At 39.0% G+C, this 24,863-nt stretch overlaps 1 long non-coding RNA gene across 1 annotated transcript; it reads left to right on the top strand.

Annotated features, from left to right (window-relative positions):
- Positions 1 to 1,376: 1,376 nt before the first annotated feature.
- Positions 1,377 to 24,319, top strand: LOC140130446 (uncharacterized). The gene is made up of 4 exons (XR_011855575.1): positions 1,377 to 1,480; positions 13,975 to 14,059; positions 23,477 to 23,565; positions 23,995 to 24,319. It is a non-coding gene; the product is annotated as an uncharacterized lncRNA (long non-coding RNA).
- Positions 24,320 to 24,863: the final 544 nt, after the last annotated feature.

Genomic DNA, 24,863 nt, shown 5'->3' with positions numbered 1-24,863 from the left:
ACCCATGTGCGTTCATATGGATAGTTTTAATTTGTGAGTCTGAGAAAGTTGTTTTGAGGTCTTTTTCCCAACCCATGATATATGCTGACTTGGTGTTTGTGTTATTTTTTAGTATGTAAAAAATCGAAATGGCGCCTTTAGGGATAATGTCTTTCTTTAGCCAAGATTCAAGCCAAGAAGGGTCTTTTAGCTGAGGGTTGTTTTTGAGTAGGGTCTCGTGTGTGTGAAGAAAGGTTATTCCCTCTTGCTGTATTTTGAATGCATCTTTTAACTCTTCATAGGATGTATAGTGGAACTGCTTAATGGGAGTCTTAAACCATGTGTTCCACAGTTTGGTATCAGGAAGGACAATAAGTTGCTAGGCATCAAAGGAGAGGGGGTGTTTATAAGATTCTACTGTAGCTAATTCTATTTCCCTGCTCAAATTAGAGAAGTTATTGTTATGAAGTTGCGTCTACCTTTTGAGATGTATCGCTCTCTGATAAGTTCTCACGCCTGTGAGCCTATAGTGACCTGCTTTCGGGAGCCACTTTCGCCTTTCTGCCTCTCCACAAGAATTTGGCAAAGATTGATCTGAGCTTGGAGAAAAATATACTTGGTAATGCTATTGGGATCTTTTGTGGTAAATATAACATTTTTGGCATCATGAATGCTTTATGCTGATTTTTCCTACCCTTCCTATGAGTCGAAAGGGGATTGCATTTGACTGAGGCTGAGTCTAATTTTTGTTATAGAGGGATGATACTTTTTTGGTTAGTTGGACTCCTAGATACTTTAACTTCGATGATTGCCAGAGGAAGGGGGTAGTGCTTTGGAGGTTTTTGACTACTCCTATAGGGGTAGAGATATTAAGTGCCTCTGAGTTATTTTAAAGTTAGATATAAATCTGAATTCCTGAAATAACTCGATAGTGTTTGGTATTGATTGAGATGGCTGTGTTAGCATTAATAAAAGTTAAGGTTTTTTCCTATATTTTCTATTTGCTTGGGGTTGTCTAGAAGGGTCTCATTAAGGGGCCATAGTGGGGTTTTGTTTGCTAAGTTTGTTAAGGAAATGGTAATTGAAAATGGGGCATGGTGAGAGTGTAGTTGGGCCTATCTCAGCGGTCTTGATGATATCTGGGGTACTTATGGGGATGAAGATATAGTCTAGGCATTCAAATGTCTTGTGTACTGTGAAGAAGTGAGAAAATAGCTTTTCCCTTAGGGTGCATTAATCTCCATGTATCAAGTAAACTTGCTTCTTGAATAGCTTTTTGTATAACTCTTAACAATTTTTGTGATTGTAGGAATGACCGGTTAATCAATCTATAAGTGGGTTGATGTCTCCCCAAAAATTTTGTATCCTTCTGACATTTTTTCTATATGTCTATATGTGCATTTCTGAGCCAGATGCTTCCCTCTGTGTCCGTCCATGTGAGGTTGTGTTTAAATGGGACTGAACGCGAAATGAATATACCCACCCCTCTTATGGCTATGCGGTGTTGTAATATCTAAGTGTGTATCTGCTTTATGAAAACGATAGTGTGCTGTTGTTTCTCAAGTGTGTTTCTTGAAGAAAACAGGTGTCTGACTTATCTTTATATAGAAGTTGTAAAAGTTGCGATCGCTTCTTCTGCAAATTTAGGCCTCTCACATTGTAGGTGGTTACCTTGATGTTGTCGAAGTAGTACATGTCACTCAATGTTGGGGTTGTGAGTGCACAAGTAGGCTGCAACACCTCTCAATAAATCTTGAAAAAAACAACAACTTGGCACTACTGTGATACTTTATTTGCATATTTTATTATAGTGAATCGGCAATCCAAAATTAATGCAACGTTTCGGTCTTATAACATCAGACCTTCTTCAGGCACAGATTGCTGGGCTTGCGGTGGTGTGAATACGGTTCTATGACTGTTGTGGCGCTTGGGGAGCTGTGGAGCGCGGGAGACCAGACAGCCTACAGCGGGGTCTCCCGTGCTCCCCAGCTCCCCAAGCGCCACAACAGTTATTCTCTAACGGGTATTCTCGTCTGGGCATTCACATTCAGTTTCACTAATCTTCCATACATAAACATTTCTTCAATTGGATGTTATTAAAAAAAATGTTCCTGTGTGAAGATAATTTCCTAAAAACATAGCCATGTTGTCCCTTAGAAACGAGATAGCTTCCTCGGTTACGACCACGTCACACTCTGACAACAGTGGCCAGATATGCGCTATAGAGTCCTGCCTGACCTCCTGGGTTCAGCGATAATTACCACAGGACGGCTGTGCGACATGTGGTAACTCCCGGACACTTCATATACAAAACCTTTTTGTTTATTTGTGCAATCTCTCAGGCAGAGGTGGCCGTATCCGAGGAAGCTATCTCGTTTCTAATGGACAAAATGACTACATTTATGAGAAATTATCTTCACACAGGAAAATTTTTTTCAATAACATCTAATTGAAGAAATGTTTATACATGGCAGATTAATGAAACAGAATGTGAATGCCCAGACGAGAATACCCCTTTAATTTCTAATCAGCCAATCACATGGCGGCAACTCAGTGCATTTAGGCATGTAGACATGGTCAAGACAATCTCCTGCAGTTCAAACCGAGCATCAGTATGGGGAAGAAAGGTGATTTGAGTGCCTTTGAACGTGGCATGGTTGTTGGTGCCAGAAGGGCTGGTCTGAGTATTTCAGAAACTGCTGATCTACTGGGATTTTCACGCACAACCATCTCTAGGGTTTACAGAGAATGGTCCGAAAAAGAAAAAACATCCAGTGAGCGGCAGTTCTGTGGGCAGAAATGCCTTGTTAATGCCAGAGGTCAGAGGAGAATTGGCAGACTGGTTTGAGCTGATAGAAAGGCAACAGTGACTCAAATCGCCACCCCTTACAACCAAGGTAGGCAGAAGAGCATCTCTGAACGCACAGTACGTCGAACTTTGAGGCAGATGGGCTACAGCAGCAGAAGACCACACCGGGTGCCACTCCTTTCAGCTAAGAACAGGAAACTGAGGCTACAATTTGCACAAACTCATCGAAATTGGACAGTAGAAGATTGGAAAAACGTTGCCTGGTCTGATGAGTCTCGATTTCTGCTGCGACATTCGGATGGTAGGGTCAGAATTTGGCGTCAACAACATGAAAGCATGGATCCATCCTGCCTTGTATCAATGGTTCAGGCTGATGGTGGTGGTGTCATGGTGTGGGGAATATTGTCTTGGCACTCTTTGGGCCCCTTGGTACCAATTGAGCATCGTTGCAACGCCACAGCCTACCTGAGTATTGTTGCTGACAATGTCCATCCCTTTATGACCACAATGTACCCAACATCTGATGGCTACTTTCGGCAGGATAATGCACCATGTCATAAAGCTGGAATCATCTCATACTGGTTTCTTGAACGTGACAATGAGTTCACTGTACTCAAATGGCCTCCACAGTCACCAGATCTCAATCCAATAGAGCATCTTTGGGATGTGGTGGAACAGGAGATTCGCATCATGGATGTGCAGCCGACAAATCTGCGGCAACTGTGTGATGCCATCATGTCAATATGGACCAAAATCTCTGAGGAATGCTTCCAGCACCTTGTTGAATCTATGCCACGAAGAATTGAGGCAGTTCTGAAGGCAAAAGGGGGTCCAACCCGTAATATATATATATATTATACATATTTTTCTAATTACCATATTTTTCGGACTAAAAGGCACACAAAAAAATCCTTTGATTTTCTCCTTATAGTCCAGTGAACCTTATATATGAACCGTACTTACAGATAACAGCTGCCTTGAGCTTAATTTTGAGCTATTACACCAAGTAAAAACCGGTGTGTGTGATATTGTTTTTTTTCTCTTCTATTCAGTGTGTTTGTGACAGGGCTCAATAGTAACGTCCCAATTTTTTAAGTAAAATAAGCTTCATTTTTTCCCCAAAACTTCCCTATCACTCTCTGTTATAGGAGCCATGTCTTATATTTAGAATATAATGACAGTATAATAGCAACATTTATTATGGGCAGCATGGTTGCTCAGAGGTTAGCACTTGCAATGCTGGAGTCCTGGATACAAGTCCCATCCGGGGCAACAGCTGCAAAGAGTTTGTATGTTCTCTCCATGCTTGCAAGGGTTTCCTCCGGCTCCTCGGGTTTCCTCCAACACTCCAAAACATACTGGTAGGTTGAATAGATTGTGAGTTCCATGGGGACGGGGACTGATTTGGTAAACCCTGTGCAGTGCTGTGTGATTTGTAGGCGCTATATAAATTAAGGAGTTATTATTACAATTATTATTACAGTATAAGTTACTGTGAATCCAGGACTAGGGATACTTCAGTCTGGGAATATGGTCTAATTGTGGACATGGCCTTACTTCTCCATGACCCTCTGTTCTTGCTTTTCTTAGGGTTCCAGAGTATAAGCCTAGTCTGAGCGTTTGAATGCTACGTTTCCAAAACTAAATAATGTTCATCCCCAATATGGAGACAAACTTATAATTGCGTCTTCAGTCTCAAGTGCCTTTCTCTTGTGCTATACCAGACTTTCTATCCATTTATTAATCTAGATGAAGCATGCATATGTAATTCAGAATAAAGTGCCATTCATAGACTAATCACAACCTCTAATTACATGACATTTTATAGATAATTACCAGTGATCAGGGAGAATTTTCACGCATGTCTGAAACAAATTTCCTTAATTTTTTGTCAGAAACCTCAATTATCAAATCATCAGTTTTCTTACTGAATAGAATTATCTAACAATTAAAGACTTCTTTTATATGGTAGCATGATACATTAAGAGACCCCATTTCTGCTACTTGTTATATTATAAATTTCCGTTTACTGCATCCATTTTATGTGTTCAATGCCAACATAAAGCCGCAACCTAGGAAATGAAAAAAGTTACCAGGAAGAGTGAAACACCAATAATGGTCCCAATTAAAAATTGTTTTGTCATTCGCTGAGAAGAGTACCTTATATACTCGAGTATAAGCCTAGTTTTTCAGCACAAAAAATGTGCTGAAAAACCCAAACTCGGCTTATATTCGAGTCAAAAAAATGAATAAATAATTCAAAACTCGCTTTTATGGCGGCACCCGTAGATCTTCTGTGCGATCCATCGGGTATTGTTGTGCTGCACGACAGGGAAGGGAGGGGGGGCTATATACACTGGGGCAGGGGCTGGCAGGCTATATACACTGGGGCAGGGGCTGGCAGGCTATATACACTGGGGCAGGGGCTGGCAGGCTATATACACTGGGGCAGGGGCTGGCAGGCTATATACACTGTGGCAGGGGCTGGCCGGCTATATACACTGTGGCAGGGGCTGCCAGGCTATATACACAGGGGCAGGGGCTGGCAAGCTATATACACTGGGGCTGGCTGGCTATATACACTGGAGCAGGGGCTGGCTATATACACTGGGGCAGCGGCTGGCTGGCTACATACTGGAGAGGCTGTGACCAATGCATTTCCCACCCTCGGCTTATACTCGAGTCAATAGGTTTTTCCAGTTTTTTGTGGTAAAATTAGGGGCCTCGGCTTATACTCGGGTCGGCTTATACTCGAGTATATACGGTATCTATCCTTTATGTTTGATTTGTTTGTGACTTTATCATCACTGTTATTCATTTGTTTCTATGCTTTGGAAGGAGGGGTATTTATAGACGATAAAGCACTGCACTGCGATTCACCAAGATCATGCGCCCGATATCATGCATGTGTTGGTCTGACAGAGTTCACCTTCTTCTTCCTGGTGCATGTAAGTGCATTGTTTAGTGACACAAATTGAAAGTTAAATCCTGCGCTCAGTCTGAATCAGTCGGATCGTTTGACGGCATGTCCCGTGATTTTCTTGCGAATGAAAACCAGCGCTGCACCAAAAAAACAATCGCATGCGACACAATCCCAGCATAAACCCCTGTTAAATACCTGTCCCGAAAACAGTACACAGTTCGACAAAAGTGAGCAGCGCGACCCGTAGTAAATAAGCCCCATTGTGTGGGTTCACCTGGGTATTTTGGAGGTTTGTTTCTTTTTTATTGTCTACGTGTTAGTAAAATAATTTTTTTGTGAGATACAAGGCTCGTCTTTTGATTCTGTGTTAAGGCATACCAAAATCCATAACGTTTTTAATTTTCCATTTACAGAGCCATATGAGGATTAGTATTCCATAGGATAAATTACACCATCCTAGTGGAACCATTTAATGTTCTGTACAATATACTGTAAAGCAGCAAAAATGTTTACATTCGACCTCAGTTTTATGGAATTTCACTTTCTGGTCTAACTGATACTTCCTTATACTTCAGTGTACAGGGTTGTGGAACAAGTCATTTCTTGTAAAACTAACTGCTGTTTTCATTGACTCAGAATATTACCAATATACTGCTTCCCTACTACAACTTCCTCCCCTACAGGGAAGGCCTGGTAGCCTTGGATCCTGTCATGACAACCGATCATGTTGTGGGAATTTTGAGACTGGTGTTTAAAATGCCATAATAATCCAAATCCCATAATAAATTCCTCCCATGTTAAAGATATGAAAGTACATTTTAAAGGGCGTACACATCTGGACATTAATGATGCTCCATTAATATCCTACAGCTGTGGGTCCCACTTGCCTGACCTCCAGCTTGTGACTTTAGTCAGAAAACATGCACAGATCTCTCCATTCACTTCTCTTGGACTTACACGAATAGCTGAGAAGTAAACATTGGCTGTTCTTATATTTTTACATGTCTACATGTTTCAGGAACATACAGAAAAAGCTGGAGGTTGACAAATTCAGGAAAATTTAGTGTTGGTGCAATAGACCAGTGCAGAGTAAAACTACACAGTCATATTCTGTGCCAGATAAATTATGCAGGATGATGTATCTGGAGTAGTTTACATCTGTGAATTCTACTTTAGACCAGCTATTAGTTGTCCTAGTTTCCAACAGAATTTTCTGAAGCACAGACTAGTCCATTCCCCCTCTTCCAGAGACAACACCCCTTTCTTGGAGCAGACAGAAAGCTGCCCTAAAAAAGGGGGAAAGTGCAGTTTTGCAACTTTTTTTTTTTAAAAGTTGGAACTTTCACATCTGTAATCGGGTGATTACTCAGGGAACACTGCCAAAGGCTTGACCATGGCAAAATCTGAATGAAGAAAAGTCACAAAAGTGCACATGCATCATGAAAATTCACAAATAAGAAACAGCTAAGCCAAAAATTAGATACATAAAAATGCAAATATAGCTACTACATTAAATCATTGTAATAGCAAACTAGCTATAACTATCTGTAATCAGCAGTTACAAGATGAAAGCCTACTATGAAGAACATCAATAAAACAAAAAGTGACATACTCAAATATAATGTGACATCTTAAATATATCTATGTTTTCCAGACAGCTGACATGGCAAAAAGTATTTGGTTCAGTTGATTAGGAAAATACAATGAGTAAACTTTAGTTAGGAGCTACCAGCTTACAGTATATTTCATAGATACGTTATACTGTATATATCTAGCACATGCACAAAAACAATTTATTTCACTGAATCATGGTAGAAAGTGGATTTACACTACTATCCAATAAATTAATTTGGTAACCTGTCTGCTAAATTTCCAAATGTGAAAATGTGCTCATTGAGATGTACAATGTTCAGCAGAGAAAAGTATGTCCAGGTGACATAGTACAGTCATGGCCATACGTTTTGAGAATGATACAAATGTTAATTTTTACAAAGTCTACTGCATCAGGTTTTATAATGGCAATTTTCAGATGTTCCAGAATGTTACAAAGTATGATCAGCTTAACAGCAATTTATTGCATAGTCAATATTTGCCTAGAAAATGAACTTTTTCCCCCAAAACACATTTCAACTTCATTGCAGGCCTGCTTTAAAAGGAGCAGCTAACATCGTTTCAGTGATTGCTCCAGTAACACAGGTGTGGGTGTTGATGAGGACAAGGCTGGAGATCAATCTGTCATGATTAAGTAAGAATCACACCACTTGACACTTTAAAAGGAGACTGGTGCCTGGCATCATTGTTTCTCTTCTGTTGACCATGGTTATCTCTAAAGAAACACATGCAGTCATCATTGCACTGCACAAAAGTGGCCTAACAAGGAAGAGTTTCCCAGCAGCTAGAAAGATTGCACCTCAGTCAACAATCTATTGCATCAAGGAATTCAAGGAGAGAGGTTTCATTGTTGCCAAAAAGGCTCCAGGGCGCCCAAGAAGAACCAGCAAGTGCCAGGACCGTCTCTTAAAAGTGTTTCAGCTCCAGGATCGAGCTACCAGCAGTGCAGGTGTGCTCAGGAATGGCAGCAGGCAGGTGTGAGTGCATCTGAGGCGGAGACTCTTTGAGCAAGGCCTGGTGTCAAGGAGGGCAGAAAAGAAGCCACTTCTCTCCAGAAAAAACGTTCAGGGACAGACTGATATTCTATAAAAGGTGCAGGGAGAGGACTGCTGAGGACTGCGGTAAAGTCATTTTCTCTGTTGAATCCCCTTTCCGATTGTTTGGAACATCTGGAAAACAGCTTGTTCGGAGAAGACAAGGTGTCGATACCACCAGTCTTGCCTCATGCCAACTGTAAAGCATCCTGCAACCATTCATGTGTGGGGTTGCTTCTCAGCCAAGGAAATCGGCTCACTCACAGTCTTTCCTAAAAACACATACATGAATAAAGAATGGTACCAGAATGTCCTCCAAGAGCAACTTCTCTCAACCGTCCAAGAGCAGTTTGGTGATCAACAATGCCTTTTCGTGCATGATGGAGCACCTTGCCATAAAGCAAAGGTGATAACTAAATGGCTGAGGGAACAAAACATAGAGATTTGGAGTCCATGGCCTGGAAACTCCTCAGATCTTAATCCTATTGAAAACTTGTGGTCAATCAAAAACCAACAAATTGTGACAAAATGCAAGCATTGATTGTGCAAGAATGAACTGCTATCAGTCAGGATTTCGTCCAGAAGTTGATTGAGAGCTGCCAGGGAGAATTGCAGAGGTCCTGAAGAAGAAGGGTCAACACTGCAAACATTGACTTGCTGCATTAACTCATTCTAATTGTCAATAAAAGCTTTTGTTACTCATGATATGAATCCACTGGTATTTCTGTATGTGATAAAAACATTTGACAAACACATATAAAAACCAGAGGGCAACAGATCATGTGAAAATATAATATTTGTGTCATTCTCCAAAGTTATGGCCATGACGGGATGTTATATTATATATAACCTGTGTGACATCACATTACCATGGGCCAGTGTTTATCCGCAGGTAAACAATAATACTAGAACATCGATTCCTATAGTTTTGCAGAGTATAGGCATGAGTTCTCAATTTAGGAACTTTTAGAAAGTGTTTTTTCTTCTTTTTTTAATTTTTGTTTAAATTATTTTTGTCTTCATTTACTTGGATTAGTTTTAATCAATTTAGTCGAGGATATAATAATTTATTAAGTTCATGTAGCTCAATAACATTACATAGATCTGTATGCAAATACTTAATACACATATACACTCATTCATTTTCCTTAATTTCTCTCAGTTAACTGGTTTATTGGCAGTAGCAATCAAAACATAATTGTTGCTCATCAAATTATATTTGGTCACTCAATTGATTTTATATAGTTTTAACCCCTTGCAGCAAATGAACATGATAATGCAGCACTGCGAGGTACTATTACGTCCAGCTTCAGGCCGAGTGGGGGTTACAGCCAACACCCTCCTGTAACCCCCACAGAAATAACAAGTTTACAAAAATGAGAAATATATTAACTTTATATAAAGTCCTCCCTTCCTTTAGACCTTTTAAAAACAAGTATAAAAAAATCCCCTGTATATTTGGTAAAGCCACATCTAAATCAAACTTTTGACATACATACTTTTGATATTGATATACTTAGGAGAAATTGGATATCAAATGTTGCAGAGCTTTTATCATCTAATCAAATGTAAATGTTTACCCCCATACATCATGAAAATGAGGGGTCCGTCGTACCCCTTGTTGCTCCGTCAGACTAATGGAGCGGACGGCTGTGCATGACCGTTCTGCTCCATTAATCTCTATGGCGCTGATGGAGATTGGTGAGCCCGGCACTTGGCAATTTCCATCAGCTGCATAGAGATTAATGGAGCAGAACCGTCATGCGCGGCCATCTGCTCCATTAGTCTGACGGAGCGATGAGGGGTCTGATGGAGGTATTTGAGACCCCATCAGACCCCCACTGATCAGCAAGTTAGGCCCTATCCGGTGGACAGGGCCTAACTTTAATTTGTGGGAAACCCCCCTTAATGTGCCCCAATGTGTCAAGAAAAAATATTCTCAAAATTACTTGGATATGTTAAAGCTTTCCAAAGTTATAACCACTTATAATGACAAATCTCAGATTATAAAAATAGGTTATGAAGGTTGAAACTGGCTGCAGAGTCAAGGGGTTAAAAATCACATAGTGATGATGTATTATGAGAACAGCCCATACATTTGAAAAGCATATGCATTAAGGAAATGAAACAAAAAAAATATCACTTATCTGAAAAATCTAACACTGCTTTAAAATATTAGTGGCCTGTTTGTCTTCTTTCATTCAAGCAACAGATTTCCAAACTTATAACAGTAACTGAACAGGTTTACTGCGTTGAAAAGTTCCGGATGAAGAGATTGAGCATAGACGCATTGCAGATTTTATTCTTTTGTCTTGTATTGAAAACTCAAGTTTAAGGTAAACTTGATGAAAAGGTGTTATTTATTCCTGAGGAAGTGGATTGAATATAAAAATTTTAATTAACTGAGCATTGAAAAATACATTTGTATCTATTAGTAGATAATTATGTATATAAATTGTAGGATTAGCTAATTAAAGTGTTCTTGTAATTATTAAGATAATAGCAGGAAAGACATTCGGCTGTGTAATCCAGTTTCAGGAACTATCTCTGTCATGATGTATATGCTGTTGCTACTTCAGTACTCATCTGCATTTACAAGCAAGTGAAATAATTTGTCTAATTAACCTTCAACATTCAAGTTGCTATATGTACAAAGGTGCCCTGGATGTTGGGATGAGAATAGGCTGTTTTTAAAATGTCGGAGGATATCAAAGTATAGGGAATAAACCAACACAAATGCACAAAACACACTCTACAGCAGTAGATGTTGCATTACAACAAGTAATAGTTGTATCAATTCAATCTTTTTTTCAATATTTCAACTTATAACCAGTTTAAATATGACGCCCTACCTAAAAACTGTTGCTTAAAAATCAAGCCTTTTTATTGTCACAGTCTTTTATTGCAAAGTCCACATGATTTCTTTTCACTGGCTAAACGGCACTTTTTTCTAAGTGTCTACCAGAAAACATAAAGCCATATTACAAAATAGTTAGGGTGATCCATTATTTTCAATGGGTTTTTTCACACTTCAATTTTTTTTCACTGATCAGTGGTCGTTTGAGACAACAACATTGGATGTGTGAAAAAGCCCATTGAAAAGAATCAGTTTCGCTTCCTGACTTGAGTGATTTTTGACTGATGCCATACTGAACTAATCTGTATGTGTCAGCGAGCCAAAGTGGGTTCATTGAAAAATCGCTAATGTGAAAAAAAACGCAATGTGAAGTGAAGACTCTGCTGGGTAGACCCGAGTAGCGTTATTACAATTATATGTTTTTATAAGAGCTTTGCTCAATAAAAACTTAAATGGGTATTCCCATTACAAAAAATGTATGTCATTCTTTTTATGATGAATAGTTATATAAATTCCAATATACAGTTTTCTAGATCTCTGCTTGCTGTCATTCTATAGAAAGCTTCTGCGTTTACTACTAGTGGACAGAAATCTGACCATGGTCACACAGGTGCACGGCTCGTTATATCAGACAGCTCTGATCACTATCTGTGTTATAACGAGCCGTGCACCTGTGTGACCATGGTCAGATTTCTGTTCATTAGTAGTTAACACAGAAGTTTTCTATAGAATGAAAGCAAGCAGAGATCTAGAAAACTATGAGGAATTAATACAGAAAATATATTAGAAAATTGAACAACTTTTTATCATAAAAACAATAACAGTAATTTGCTGAATTTGAGAATATTTGTATCAAAGGAGACAAAGAATAGCAGTGCAGTGCAGTGCATAGGGCAGGGAGGTGCTACACGCTGCAAACTCTGGCAACCGACCGTTTTGCGCACTCCTGCGCTTCGTCTGGTCGTATGGGAGACGTGAGCGGGTGTGGGGGTATATACACCCCCCGCTGACGTCACCCGTTATGGAGTTTCATGTGATCAGAAAAACAAGGGGGTGTGTGTGTATGTAGAAGACGTCACGTGATCCAGTCATATGACCGCAACAGATGCGCGGTTGTCCCGGACCTACGTGACCGCCAGAACTATAAAGCTAAGAATACAAAAACATTATGACATTACATCACATTACAATAACATATTAAAATCACTCCACATGAACAGTGTGATACCAAGAATGAATGAGTGCTACTGTTGCATATTATTATCAACTTAATCATGCATCATAAGAATACTGCCATATCGTTCTTATCATTAAGTCCTACTGGACCTTCTGCTTCTGTTTTTAGGATCCATAACATCTCAACAGTTCTATATGTCTGTCTCCCCCATTAATATTAACTGTTACTGTCACCTTTTTACAGGTGAAGAACTATATTTTTAGGACCATTACGATATGGATAGATGATCCATATATAGATTGCAATGTTGAGATCTCATCATAAGAGTTTGACAGGTACCGCTGAGCTGTTCAGCACCTGACATAAGTTTCATAAATTGTATATATTCTAAAGTACAGAATAAAAACGTTAATGAGATCATTGTAAAAGAAAACTGAAATGAACAATGGTAAAGTTACATTTCATTTAACTAATAAAATGCTGAATAGACCAAATAAACATACAACACAAGGGATCTTACTCTGTATGCAGGAGTCAGGTTCAGATGAACACAGCAAGAGGAGATAGGCATATGCTCAGGGTACAAAATACTAACCCTCCTGTAGACATACACTCATAGGCTGCCCCCTATAAGGACCATGATAACACCTGCTAGACTCACTTTGGCTGATTAGCGTGTTTTGTTGGCAGAGGAAAAGTTGTGCATAGTTCAATTTAAAGCAAGTTTGTTAACAAACTGGGGAAAGACTGAACCCAAAGTATGTAAAGAAGTTGGTTTAGGAAGTGTCCTGGTTTGGGGAATGCACTGCAGCAGGAGTTGAACCTCTCATACATCTACATTGCAGAGTGAATGTAGGTTTGTATCAGAACCTTCCCCGACAACAAATTATGTCCCACAAATGCACCATGTCACAAAGCAAAATGAGTAAAACAGTTCCTGGAAGCCAAAAACATTGAAATAATGAAATGGCCAACACAGTCCTGATAGAAAACCTCTGGAAAATCTTTGGTGGCAAAGTTAAGGCCAACAAATCCACAACAGTCACAGAACTGTGGAAGAGACTAGAAGAAGAGTGGACCAAAATCCCAACAGAGAAGTATAAGAGACAAGTGATGTCCTGTGGCCGCAGATGTGCTGAAGTCATTCAAAGCAAAAGCCTATGCATTTCCTACTGAATAGTGATTATAATCTTTTTCTGTGCTACAGTCATTACTGTTCTCTAATTATGATCATCACATTTTTTGCAAAATAAAGGTTTCATGTTGAAATACTTTGGTTATTTTGTAAAACACTGCTCTGGCAGCATGGTGTACCCATTACAAACAATCCATCAAATGTTGGTCAATGGAAATGACATTATTTCTGAAAAAATCAGGTGATCATACATTGCTCTCCAGTGTATATTTGGTACAGGTGTGCATTGTATTCTTCCAATATGTATGGGATTACTTTATTTCATATTTATCAAATGCATGTGCCAATTGACTATCGTTTTTTGAACTCTATAACAACTTGCCGTGCCATGTTATGAGATTGATAAATTCCGAGTGAACACTAGATGACAGTGCAATTCTCTTTTTCAGATGGATGACAATGCAAGTAAATTGAGCAGCGAGAGGGTGTGGCGGCACTGAAAGCCTAAGTGCAGCTGTGCCATCGGAAAGAAAGGTTTGTTGATCGTAAAAGATGAAAATAATTTTCTCATTTGTTGTTAAGAAAAAACACATTTGCTTCAGAAAAGTGCACGGATTGTCCTGAAATGCTTAGGAGAATATTCATGATATGCTAATTGCTTTTTATATCAAATATCTAAAGGCTGGCACAGAAATGATGGGAAAAAGCTATAATTTGCTAATATTACTATTGCTGGATCACTAGGGTCCGTTTACTGTTTTGTACTTTTTTCGAGGCTGATATCCTATATTAAACTTCATAGAAAATAATGGAATGGGGGATTGCTTTTCTATTTTTTTTATTAAAAGAAGAAACTTACTTGCAAAGACCTTTGAGAAGAAGCTTATTTTTCATTCATGAAATAAGATTAGATCAAGCACATGTCGTAATCCAGCATACCATCTGTATGCTTGCTAAAGGATAATATTACTCCTATTGTTTGTAATATGCCAACTAACCATATGCTCAGCCTGCTGTAAGACGACAGACCAAGAGAATACAGTATTTAGCCTATCAATTATTACACCGATCAGATATCACATTATTGTCTTTATTTGCTTCCTGTCAGAACACATCACTCATCTTTGTCTTGCCTATTACACATGAGAATTACTATTCCGTACATACTTTCTGCTGCCTGCTATGACTAGTACATTTTCAATTTACCACAACAAGGTTTACAGTACTGTTTTAGTGTAAAGCATATTAAAAGTTCAATAACCGAGGGAAATCTAAAGGATCTGTGTGACAGGTTGTCAGAATTTTTAGGGAAGAATCTTTTCTGTGTGCTGTTATGGAAATATACAATAGATTGGATAAGTATTCATAGGTCTTGAACATTTTCTCATTTTTAAATGTTACAATGACAAATGTAAATGTATTTTATTGTTATGTAATAGAGCAGAGAGTATTTTTGAAAAGAAAATGATATCTGCTTTTGACAATGTTTGCACATTAATAAACTGAAATGTATGGATTGAAAAAGTGTTTTTTTAGTCAAGTGCGACTCTGCCAGCTTTGTACATCCAGAGGTGGGACTTTTTGTCCAGCCTGACTGGCATACCAATGGGCGCTGAAGAAGAGGAGGAGGAAGTGACCCGTTCCCCCTCCATAGAGTAAAGCACTGCATGGCCGCATACACGGGGAAAGATAAAGCATCCTCTATCTTTTCCCCTTGTGTGTGTGCGGAATTGTGCCACACATGTGTGGCACCGTACAGTCACCGGGACGCCATTGCCATCTATGAGGATGTATATGCATCCGCAAATTTGCGTCCACATATACATCCCCCCAGACAGCCGTCTGAATATAACCTCAGACCGCCTGCTCACAATTAGTCCATGGAAATGGCATGTATGTCGGCCTGATCCCACAGACCGTACACATTGAACTTCAGTGCTGGAAATGTAATATTTATTACATTGCAAGACCTACAATCCAGCTGGCAGACCAGAGTCCTTGAATCATATTTTGCTATAATGGAAGGACTCCCCCTTTGTACAGCGTGTGTAGTCTCTGGGAGGCATTAGTCTGATTGGCTGGAGAAGGTTAAAAACAACAATTTTCTAGTCAAGCCAAAGATTGGCAATAGGATTTATGTCTTGAAGATGAATATGCTTTTATTTAACCCCTTAACGACCTAGCCCTTTTTAGTTTTTTCACTTCCATTTTTCACTCCCCACCTTCAAAAATCTATAACTTTTTTATTTTCCACGTAAAGAGCTCTGTGAAGGCTTTTTTCTGTGTAACAAATTGCACTTCATAGTGATGGTATTTTCCTGGAAAGCAGGAAAAAAAATCCAAATACAGTGAAAATGCAGAGACACTTACTCATAGATCCAGGCTCGATGACTGTGGTAATCTTCTTATGTTTGTTATCCATTACCCACTGCCTTCCAAAATCAACTTTTAAAATTATGTTAATGAGCCTCAAGGGTGTAGGGGGATGTCTCCCCCTCCCCTTGTTCCCTCAGCGCTTCCCTACTTCCTCTGCCTGATGTAACCTCGCTGTAACAGAGGAAGTTTCAGGACACAGTGGGAGGGGGGAACTGTAACAGCCTTTTAATCTGCAGCCCTTCAGCCATTCAGGTTCATTAGCATAATTTTAATAGTTGCTTTTAGAAGATAGGAGGCGATGGATAATAACTATAAGTAGATTACCACAGTCACAGTTTCTGGATCTATAAATAGGTTTCCCTAGTTTATTATTCTGGATTTTGATTATAGATTTCCTTCAAATTCCATAAAAACATATGGAGTGCTATTTGGGTGTAAACCAACCCAATAAGTTAGAGTAGGCTAATTACAATGTTTCAAACTTTACAAGATTTATCAGTATGACATTTTGTTAAATGTTAGTCCAATCAAATAGTCCTCAAGAACAAAGCTGCAAATTATAATTTGCTTTTTGGGAAGATTTCTGTTGCATCTGAAACTGTACAAATAGATAAGATTTGAATCTATAGTAAAACTTGCTTTAGTCTGTATTACTTCCTTTTATAAAGATTTAGCTTATAAATGGTGTAAAATAGCAAATGCCTTATGGATAAAAGTATGTAAGTTAGCATCCCTCCGGAACAGCACATTTAAAAAAAAAAATCAATTATATGGAACTTTAAATGTGTAAATCCATATATCAGCTGGATCCTTGAAATATGTACAAGTACTTCCTAGAAGAAACTTGAGCTAGAAAAGGAACCAAGTGTTGTAGTTGTGAAGGTATTTTTTTGCCATTAGAAGTTCATAAAGGTTGACCATAAAGAATTGACCATTAATATTGAATATTGAAATAGTCATTTATTGTTTCTCATTTCTATACCACATTAATAATCCTGAATTCTCTATTAAAACTATTATAAAACTTATACAATAAGTAAAAACAGAAATTGCTGAATGTACTGTTACTCAAAATGGGCCCCATTCATTTATTTCCATGGTGCTCTTTGACTTGATAACATCCCCTTTGCTAATGATGTGACTGAAAAGTCAAACAACCAATGTAGTATAATCTGGTGGCAACAAAGGTCATTGCAAATAAGCATTTGGGTCATATACAGGAACCCACATTTCCTGATGTAATGGCCAATCATTTAGATGGAAGTTGTCTATAGAATTGCTAAACTGACTGCAGACTGCATACAAGAAGTATTATAATAGGTAATTATTTAGTGCTGTGCAAAAGGCCATTGAGGCCAAAAGGTCTATAAATACAAATTATACTTTTGGGGTATAAATACTGAGAATAGTGAATGAAAAATCTATTTTCTATAACAAGTGAATATGCAGTGAAACCTCTGAGCAGTCCGCTCCAATTTAGCAAAGGAAAATCGTCCTGTAAACGTGTCGTCTGCACAAATGAAAAATTATACAGAATGCATTAAATGTCCTGGCATTTTAATCCTAGTCGCATCTTAACATACATATAATAGACTATAATAAACTACTCAACCCAAATTGGAACTAATAAAACTGTTATATTATGCAAAAGTCATCCCAGCCCATACACTCATATACTGTAGATTGTCTTCTCATGCCCTCAGACATTACGGTAACCTGAGTTGCTAACATTTTCTAGTGATATCCAATCATACATGTTCCCCAGCATGGTACATTTCATAATCTTAGTTCCTTATATAGAAATCCCAGACTCTTCTTAATCTTGGTTGCTGAGAATTTGACCCTCTAAATGTCGGTCCCCATTTGGTTTTCCTATTAATTTGGCTTTCCAGGATGTGACTCTCTAGTTCCATGTTCCGTTCACTACCTCTATAAACTCTTTTATGGGGCATTCTAGGAATCGACATAATTCATATTCAAATTGGTTATTAAAATATAAGCTTATTTGTAATTAGTTGTTATTCAAAATTTTGCCTCCCTTAGCAGAAAAATGAAGTTGACATACACTGTAATGAAGAATTAAAATGCTACCAGCACTTTAATCAGTCCGATAATTTCCTCCGTACGGAGAAGGCACAGGTCACAAGAAGGCCGCTGGTCACATGTCCACATCACATGTTCTGCAGCTGCCTTGTGATCACCACTATGTTTGGCTGTAGTCATTTGGTTGCAGTGCATCCAGTATGGCCAGTGTTCTGGTGATGGCAGTTAGACATCGTTACTATGGTAACAGAGCAAGAAAACCTATTAGATCATCACTGGGAGAAGAGGTTCAGAGGAGTTACTGAGGTGTAAAGAATCTTGTGACTTGTAGTTTCCAGTGGCGGCCATCTTGGTGATAACTCTGCCTACTTTAGAGAGGCCATAAAATTTTGTGAATCATAAGTCAAACTAATTAAGCTGTGGTTTAGTATATTCATTTATTTATATCATCATATGTTTTTGTATCAGACATTCATATTCCCAGAATCCCCCTTTTAATAAGTGTCATGCCAGCAATACTTCAGTACAGCTGCTCCAACCGACCGACGGTGCTGCAAGCGGCAATTTTGTTGAAGGTTTTTGCTCCCAACGATATAACTGGGGAGGGCTGACACTCCAAAAATGGGGATGCCCAGCGCTGCCGGCAGGATGCACAATAGTTTGAATGCCATTGGCAACTTTGCCAGTGGCATTTAGGCAGTTAACACAGGCAATCTGTACTAGTTAAAAATTACCAATCGGGATAACACTTACAATATATATACACCAGGTCCCTATACTAATCAAAACAATAGTACCAAATATAAGTATACAGAACCACAATAGAGCACTGAATTCATCAAATGTAGATAAAATAAACATTATATCTTTATTTCTATTTGTATACAATATGGCAACCAACAGCAAATATTAAAAGCATCACATAAAAAACAGACAAAAAGTGGTGGTGGTCAATGCAAAAATAAATATTTCACCATAATAGGCATACAAGTGAGACCAGGGAGAAATATAGCGGTATAACCAGAGTTCCGAACCTTAACAAGGCGTTCTACATTATCAATTCATACCACGGTGGAGAAACTCCCAGACCACCACCACAGCACCCCGACGCACGTTTCGCCGTTGCTTCCTCAGATGGAGATGGAGATGAAGATGGATATCGGTTATAAAGTCCATGGCCACGTGAGTCCACGGGCATATGGGTTTCGGTAACTGTAGAAGAAGACCAGCTGGTTTAAGACAAGATGGCTTGTTTTGGGCACAGGAAGGATCCTGTAGATCCTTGACCAGATCTGACCACCAGTATAAATGGGAAATGAAGGCAACAGATCATTGCTCCCCAGGGTGCCCAGCCACACAAGAGCAATGTCCCCAAGTCAATATCCTCTTCCGTATAGCAAGGCGGATGTAGGTCTTGCCAGGAGGAAGCTGCCAAAGGTCCACTGGAGTGGCAAGAACCAGTCGCTCAGGAGGAATGAAATGCCAAGGAGCTGGTTCTTCCCCAATGACAACTAAGAACGTTAGGTGCGTGCATATCCTGGATGCTGAGGACAGACAGGACAAGTCTTAAGAAGATGTCTTAAGTAGACAGACCAGTTCTATCCAACTGCATCGGTTCCTCTGCAGCTGACATGAAAGATGGCTGAAGTGGTCTTTGGAAGACAGGAGCCAGGCAGGACAGACGTCAGGTTCTGACTTGCATTTGTTCAAGACACTGCTCCTCACAGAGCTCAGTATATGGAATGTCAATCTGAGTGGCCAGAGAGATGAGACCACTCAGAGTAGACGGCAGGTCACGTGCAGACAATGCGTCTTTAACCTGTGCAGAATCGTGAGCCAGAGACTAAGTCGGGAACAGGCAGGAGGTTAGGACAGGCAGCACGGGATCAGAGTCGGGGACTTAGTGGTAGGTAAGGCAGCACTGGAGCTGAATCAGGAACGGAATCACACAGGGCAAGGAACACCGCTTTCTCAATGGCATGGAAGCACAAAGATCCAGCAGGGGACACAGGAAGGGGCTGGCAACTTATCAGATTAGGTGGCCAGTTCCAATCATCGGTGCACTGTCTATTTAAATATTACCAAGGCGGTGTGCACGAGCTTAAGGAGACATGGACACACACGCTGGAATGGGGGGACTGCTGCTGTAGCCATCGGAGATGAGTGAGGCTGCAACAGGGAAGAGGGGGCAAAGGGAGGCACAAGAAACAGGTGCTCCCTTGACAACAGGGTGTAAAATAGGACAGAAATATAGGTCGGGTACAGACTATTTCCACCTTAATAAAGAAAAAATCAACACTTGCAGTCGAGGGGTTAATAAAGCTTTCCACCTGCCATAGAAGATAAAACAATTAGAGCTTATGATGATAGATACCCTGAGATGATATATAGCAACGTAAATACACATAAATAGTATAGATCAGTAAACAACTTCAGGCACAAAAACAATAATGCCAATAAAATTCAATAATACAGTCCCAGATAAAAACCTGTTGGTATCCCAAAAACATAGGCCCAAAATCAAGTCAATAGCCAATATTAAAAATTAAACCTTGAAATTAACAGGTACATTTTGTTGTAGCAATATGTAATATAAAGGACTAGGCTGTATGAGGACTGGCTCAGTGGTAAGTGAGTGGGGGGAGGAGAGAGTCCCCACAAATAATGCCAGACTTTCCCAGGGGCTTTCCTGATGTTGAGGATCATTAGAAACATTTATGTGCTGTGCATTATGACTATGCATAGTTTTGCGTAAAAACCTTCTAAATAAATTGCAATAAATTGTGATTATTACAATTACTGCACATGGCGTGGGGGGGGGGGGGCACAGGTGGCGATGGTTTGGGCCGTCACAGGGCATTCCTGCCCCATGCCTGCACACTCTCTAAAAGCCTTCAAACATTTGCTTGCAGGCTTTTACGCAAAACTACACTAGGTCGAGCCCGGCTTAGTCTTGTCCGGCAGTGCGGCTACCCGATGGATACATCAAGAGGTCTCTTGATGTTTCATCTGGGAAAGGGGGGGCGTGGCATTTCTCATTTACTACTTGTTAGTTGGGTCAGTAGAAGAGTTGCTATAAAAATGTTTATTTTAAAATATTAAACTTAACCTACAAAGCTGTCCACAACCTGTCCCCTATCTCTGAGCTAATCTACCAATACCAGTCTGTCACTCTATTACTATCCGTTTTTCTCAAAAACATCTTCAGGAGTTCTCCTGTGCATCCCCCATCCTTCAGAACTTTCTAGCAAAATGTCTCATATGGTTCGCCATTTTCCATACCTACAAACTTAACCTGAAAACCCATGTGTTTAATGGGTCTTAATGTAATGCATGTGAACCCCTTACTGAATGTACAGCACCATGGAATTAATGATGCACTATTAATAAATAATAATAGAAACAATAATTGTACCTCTATACTGGAAAACCCCATAACACACTATAATACTGGAGACTTCCCAAAACAGTTGTTTAATACAGGAGATCCCCCAGAGCTGACTATAATAGAGGAGGATGGAGGAAGGTGTGGCGTCCGCACAGAACACAATAAAGCAGGGACACATGGAAACATACCTTTGAGGACAGAAGTCAGGGGTCCTTCTCTGATTTCCAGTCCCTGTCCTGCTGATTTCCGTGCCTGGCTGCTCTCTCCCCTCCTCTGACTACAGTTCAGGTAACTAACAGTATTTTTCAGAAGGGAGGGGGAACTTTTACATTGCAGCTCGGCATAGCTCACAGATGATCTGTGTGCAGTGAAATCTCAGTTCACTTCGCAGGAAGCAGCTTTCCTGAAGAACCTGTGCAGCTGCTAATTATTGTGAATAACTTGCTGGTTGCATTCTGGTTGCATGCAGGGGCCCTGATAGACCCAAGTATGGTCCTCTTTAAAGAAGAACCTGTCATAGTTTTTCACATATACAGCTAGTGACAGGTTGCTATAGAGCCCCTTCTTTTAGCTAAAATTGTTTCCCTTACATTCACATAAATCTACTTTATATTATATTGACTGGTATCAGAGAATGATTGTCAAGCTCAGCCAGTCCCTCTCATCTATTCCTCCTCATGTCTCTTCTAAGCATGTCCTTTGACCAGAGTGACATAATCAAAGGTCTTACAAGCTTCCTAACATTAGCAAACTGTACACCATGCATATATTAGATCACATTAACACATAGCAGCCTCCATGGAGTTATTCTCCTCCCCATCCTCCATTGATTTCTACTTTTTCCCGTACTCCATGGAGGCATGCTGTGATTTCATGTGATATGAAACATACATGGGTTAGACATTGAAAATGTAACAGGACCTTTAATTATGTCATCCTGGTCACATGACTTTAAGTTCCCAATTATGCAACAAAGCTCTGCGTACAGCAGAATATCATAGCCTTTTAATCAGGAACAAGGAAGCAGGGCGATGCCAGTTACTCATGAATATGCAGGGCATCACTGGACTCACCTCAGGTGAGTTGCATATAAGTTTACAAACTGATTTTTCAACATTGCAGCCATGGAAACACTAAGGGATAAGGGCAATGCTTTTAAACCATAGTTTTAATTACAGTATTTGTTTTGGGTGGGTTAATTTGTATGAGAGGTTCTCTTTTATGGTCGTTTGATGTTTTCCTTATTGACAGCTATATATACATTTTGAACCATAACATTTACTTGTTTTCATACTACTGAAAGCATAAAAAGATAAACATAAAGGTGTGTATCGTTCTAATGATTTTGTCCATGTAATTTTAAGTATTGTATATTTGGTAATAGCATATCTACTGGTTTCTACAAGTAGAACTTTTGAAACAGTTTTTGAAACTGTTATTCTCAAAAATGTTTTATCTTACCATACATTGAATACTATAAGTGACGTGCTATTGAAGGGGTATTCACAATTGTAGTGTTTGTGGAATTCCATAAGATGGAAGCACCATAAATTGGTTTCTCCCCCATTTGACCTCCATGTAACTTGCTTCTTGAATAACTCAGTCTTGAAATGGATATAAAGGAGGGACCTTCACGAAGAAAGTATTTATGATACTTACTATTTCACAAATACTATTGGGATAACCCATGTAATTCACAGCAAATAATTTAGATTTTCTTGTAAGATATAAAATGTATAGTACTGGTTAAAGTGCTGGTCTCCTCATGTTGGTAAGCCACACCATTCGGGAGAAGGTTCTATTCTACATCTCTTCAAGGAGGGTTCCTGATCATTTTTTTTCAATACATGCCAATATTACATAATGTGAATATATAGTCCATACTCCAAATGTCAATATGAGAATCATTAGTCCTCGTAATATACTTTAATGCCCACAGGTATGAAGATCTGTTTAAAATTAGAATACCCCCTGAAGCAGGTTCAAATTGTAGATGTAATAATTTTTTTTCTCATCTTGATAGCGCTATTAAAAAATTATGTAAAACTTTATCTAAACTGTTATGTAAGTGTTCTTACTCTCTTATGCCACCATGCTACTAATCAATATTCTCATTAGAAATACTTTCACATATTTGTTTTCAGAAGCAAATGATTGCCTAAACTACAGATGGCAAAGCTCTGACATTCTGTGCTCCACTGGCTCATTTACAGTAGATGAATGACTGATATTAGTGAGTAAATGACTTCTTAACACTGTACATTATACATAAATGTATATTTATGTCAAGACGAAAATGGAAATTGTAGAATAATATAGGACACTTTAGAAGAGAGTGGGCTATCTGGGAATTAGCGTGCTCTAATGAGTTGGGACTATATCAGTCTTCATCTCTGAGATAAACACAAAAAGGAAGAAATCCATTTACTAGTAGGGTAAAACCTTAATGGAGCAGAATGCAAAACACTGAGTTTATATCTATAGATATATATGAAAAATAGTATTTTCACACATCTCTTTATGTATGTATGTATTTTCTTTAGCAATGAATAAATAAATTCTGTAGGATGCCAATTGTTACTACTTGTTTTGTTTTTATGACATTCTTTTACCTAGAAATGTTTATTTATAAAATACATAATTATTATGTTTCTCTCATCAGGTTAAGTGCCGAGTCAGGGAACTTGTTGATGGGAACCTTTGGAGTCGCAGCAATGTTTCCAAGTAACTTCAACACTAACTTCCACTGTTTCTTCTTCATGTATACAGTATGTATTCACTCGGCACATTAAACAGGTTATGCTGTAGGTCCAAGACCATAGACTCTGAAGATAAAGATGGCAGCTGGTAACTGGCCCATGCAGCATAATCTTTATTTTTTTATTACATTTTATTTATGTAGTTTTATAAAGAATGACTGCAGCATTGAACATGCACTCGCCTCTTGTGTCACCTCTTCCTTTTTCTAGATTGCGTGTCAGAAGGACATAATGAAGGCAGTGAAATGTCATGGCTTTTTATTAGTAATTCCTCTTCATCATTATCCTTGCAAATAGCATGATGGACCTAAAGTGTATGGACCACTCTCTGCTGTGCATAATATTTATGTTACAAAACTTCATTAACTCCAATTCTTTGTATCCTTTAATAGGTGCAACTCCCCTGGTTAAAGAGTAGTTGGATTTTATCTTTAGCCCTCAATATGAATGTATCAATGTAATTATTTTTTGTCCTCTAGTAGAGAGTCTAAGTAACATACTGGTCACTGAAACTACAACAAAACCATGCCAATTAGGCTCTCTGTGGGCAGAGCTAGGAAGAAGCAGAGAGCTCAGCCTTCTCAAATCTAACAGTGACAACTGAAAATTATGTTTGATGAAGGGTTGGGCACCAGATAGCAAATTACAGAATCAGTGGAACAATGACTATGAAAGTATCCACAGAGTTGGAGTTGGTGGAGGTGGTTAAAGGTTTAATGAGTACTAAACATACAAAAATCTTTTAGTCACAGTTATACTTGGTGAGTAATGG

This window comes from Engystomops pustulosus, chromosome 1 (genome assembly GCF_040894005.1).
Source record: "Engystomops pustulosus chromosome 1, aEngPut4.maternal, whole genome shotgun sequence".
NCBI classification, from domain to species: Eukaryota; Metazoa; Chordata; class Amphibia; order Anura; family Leptodactylidae; genus Engystomops; species Engystomops pustulosus.
Note: the sequence above shows the minus strand (reverse complement) of the source record. Positions and strands in the feature narration are given on the sequence as shown.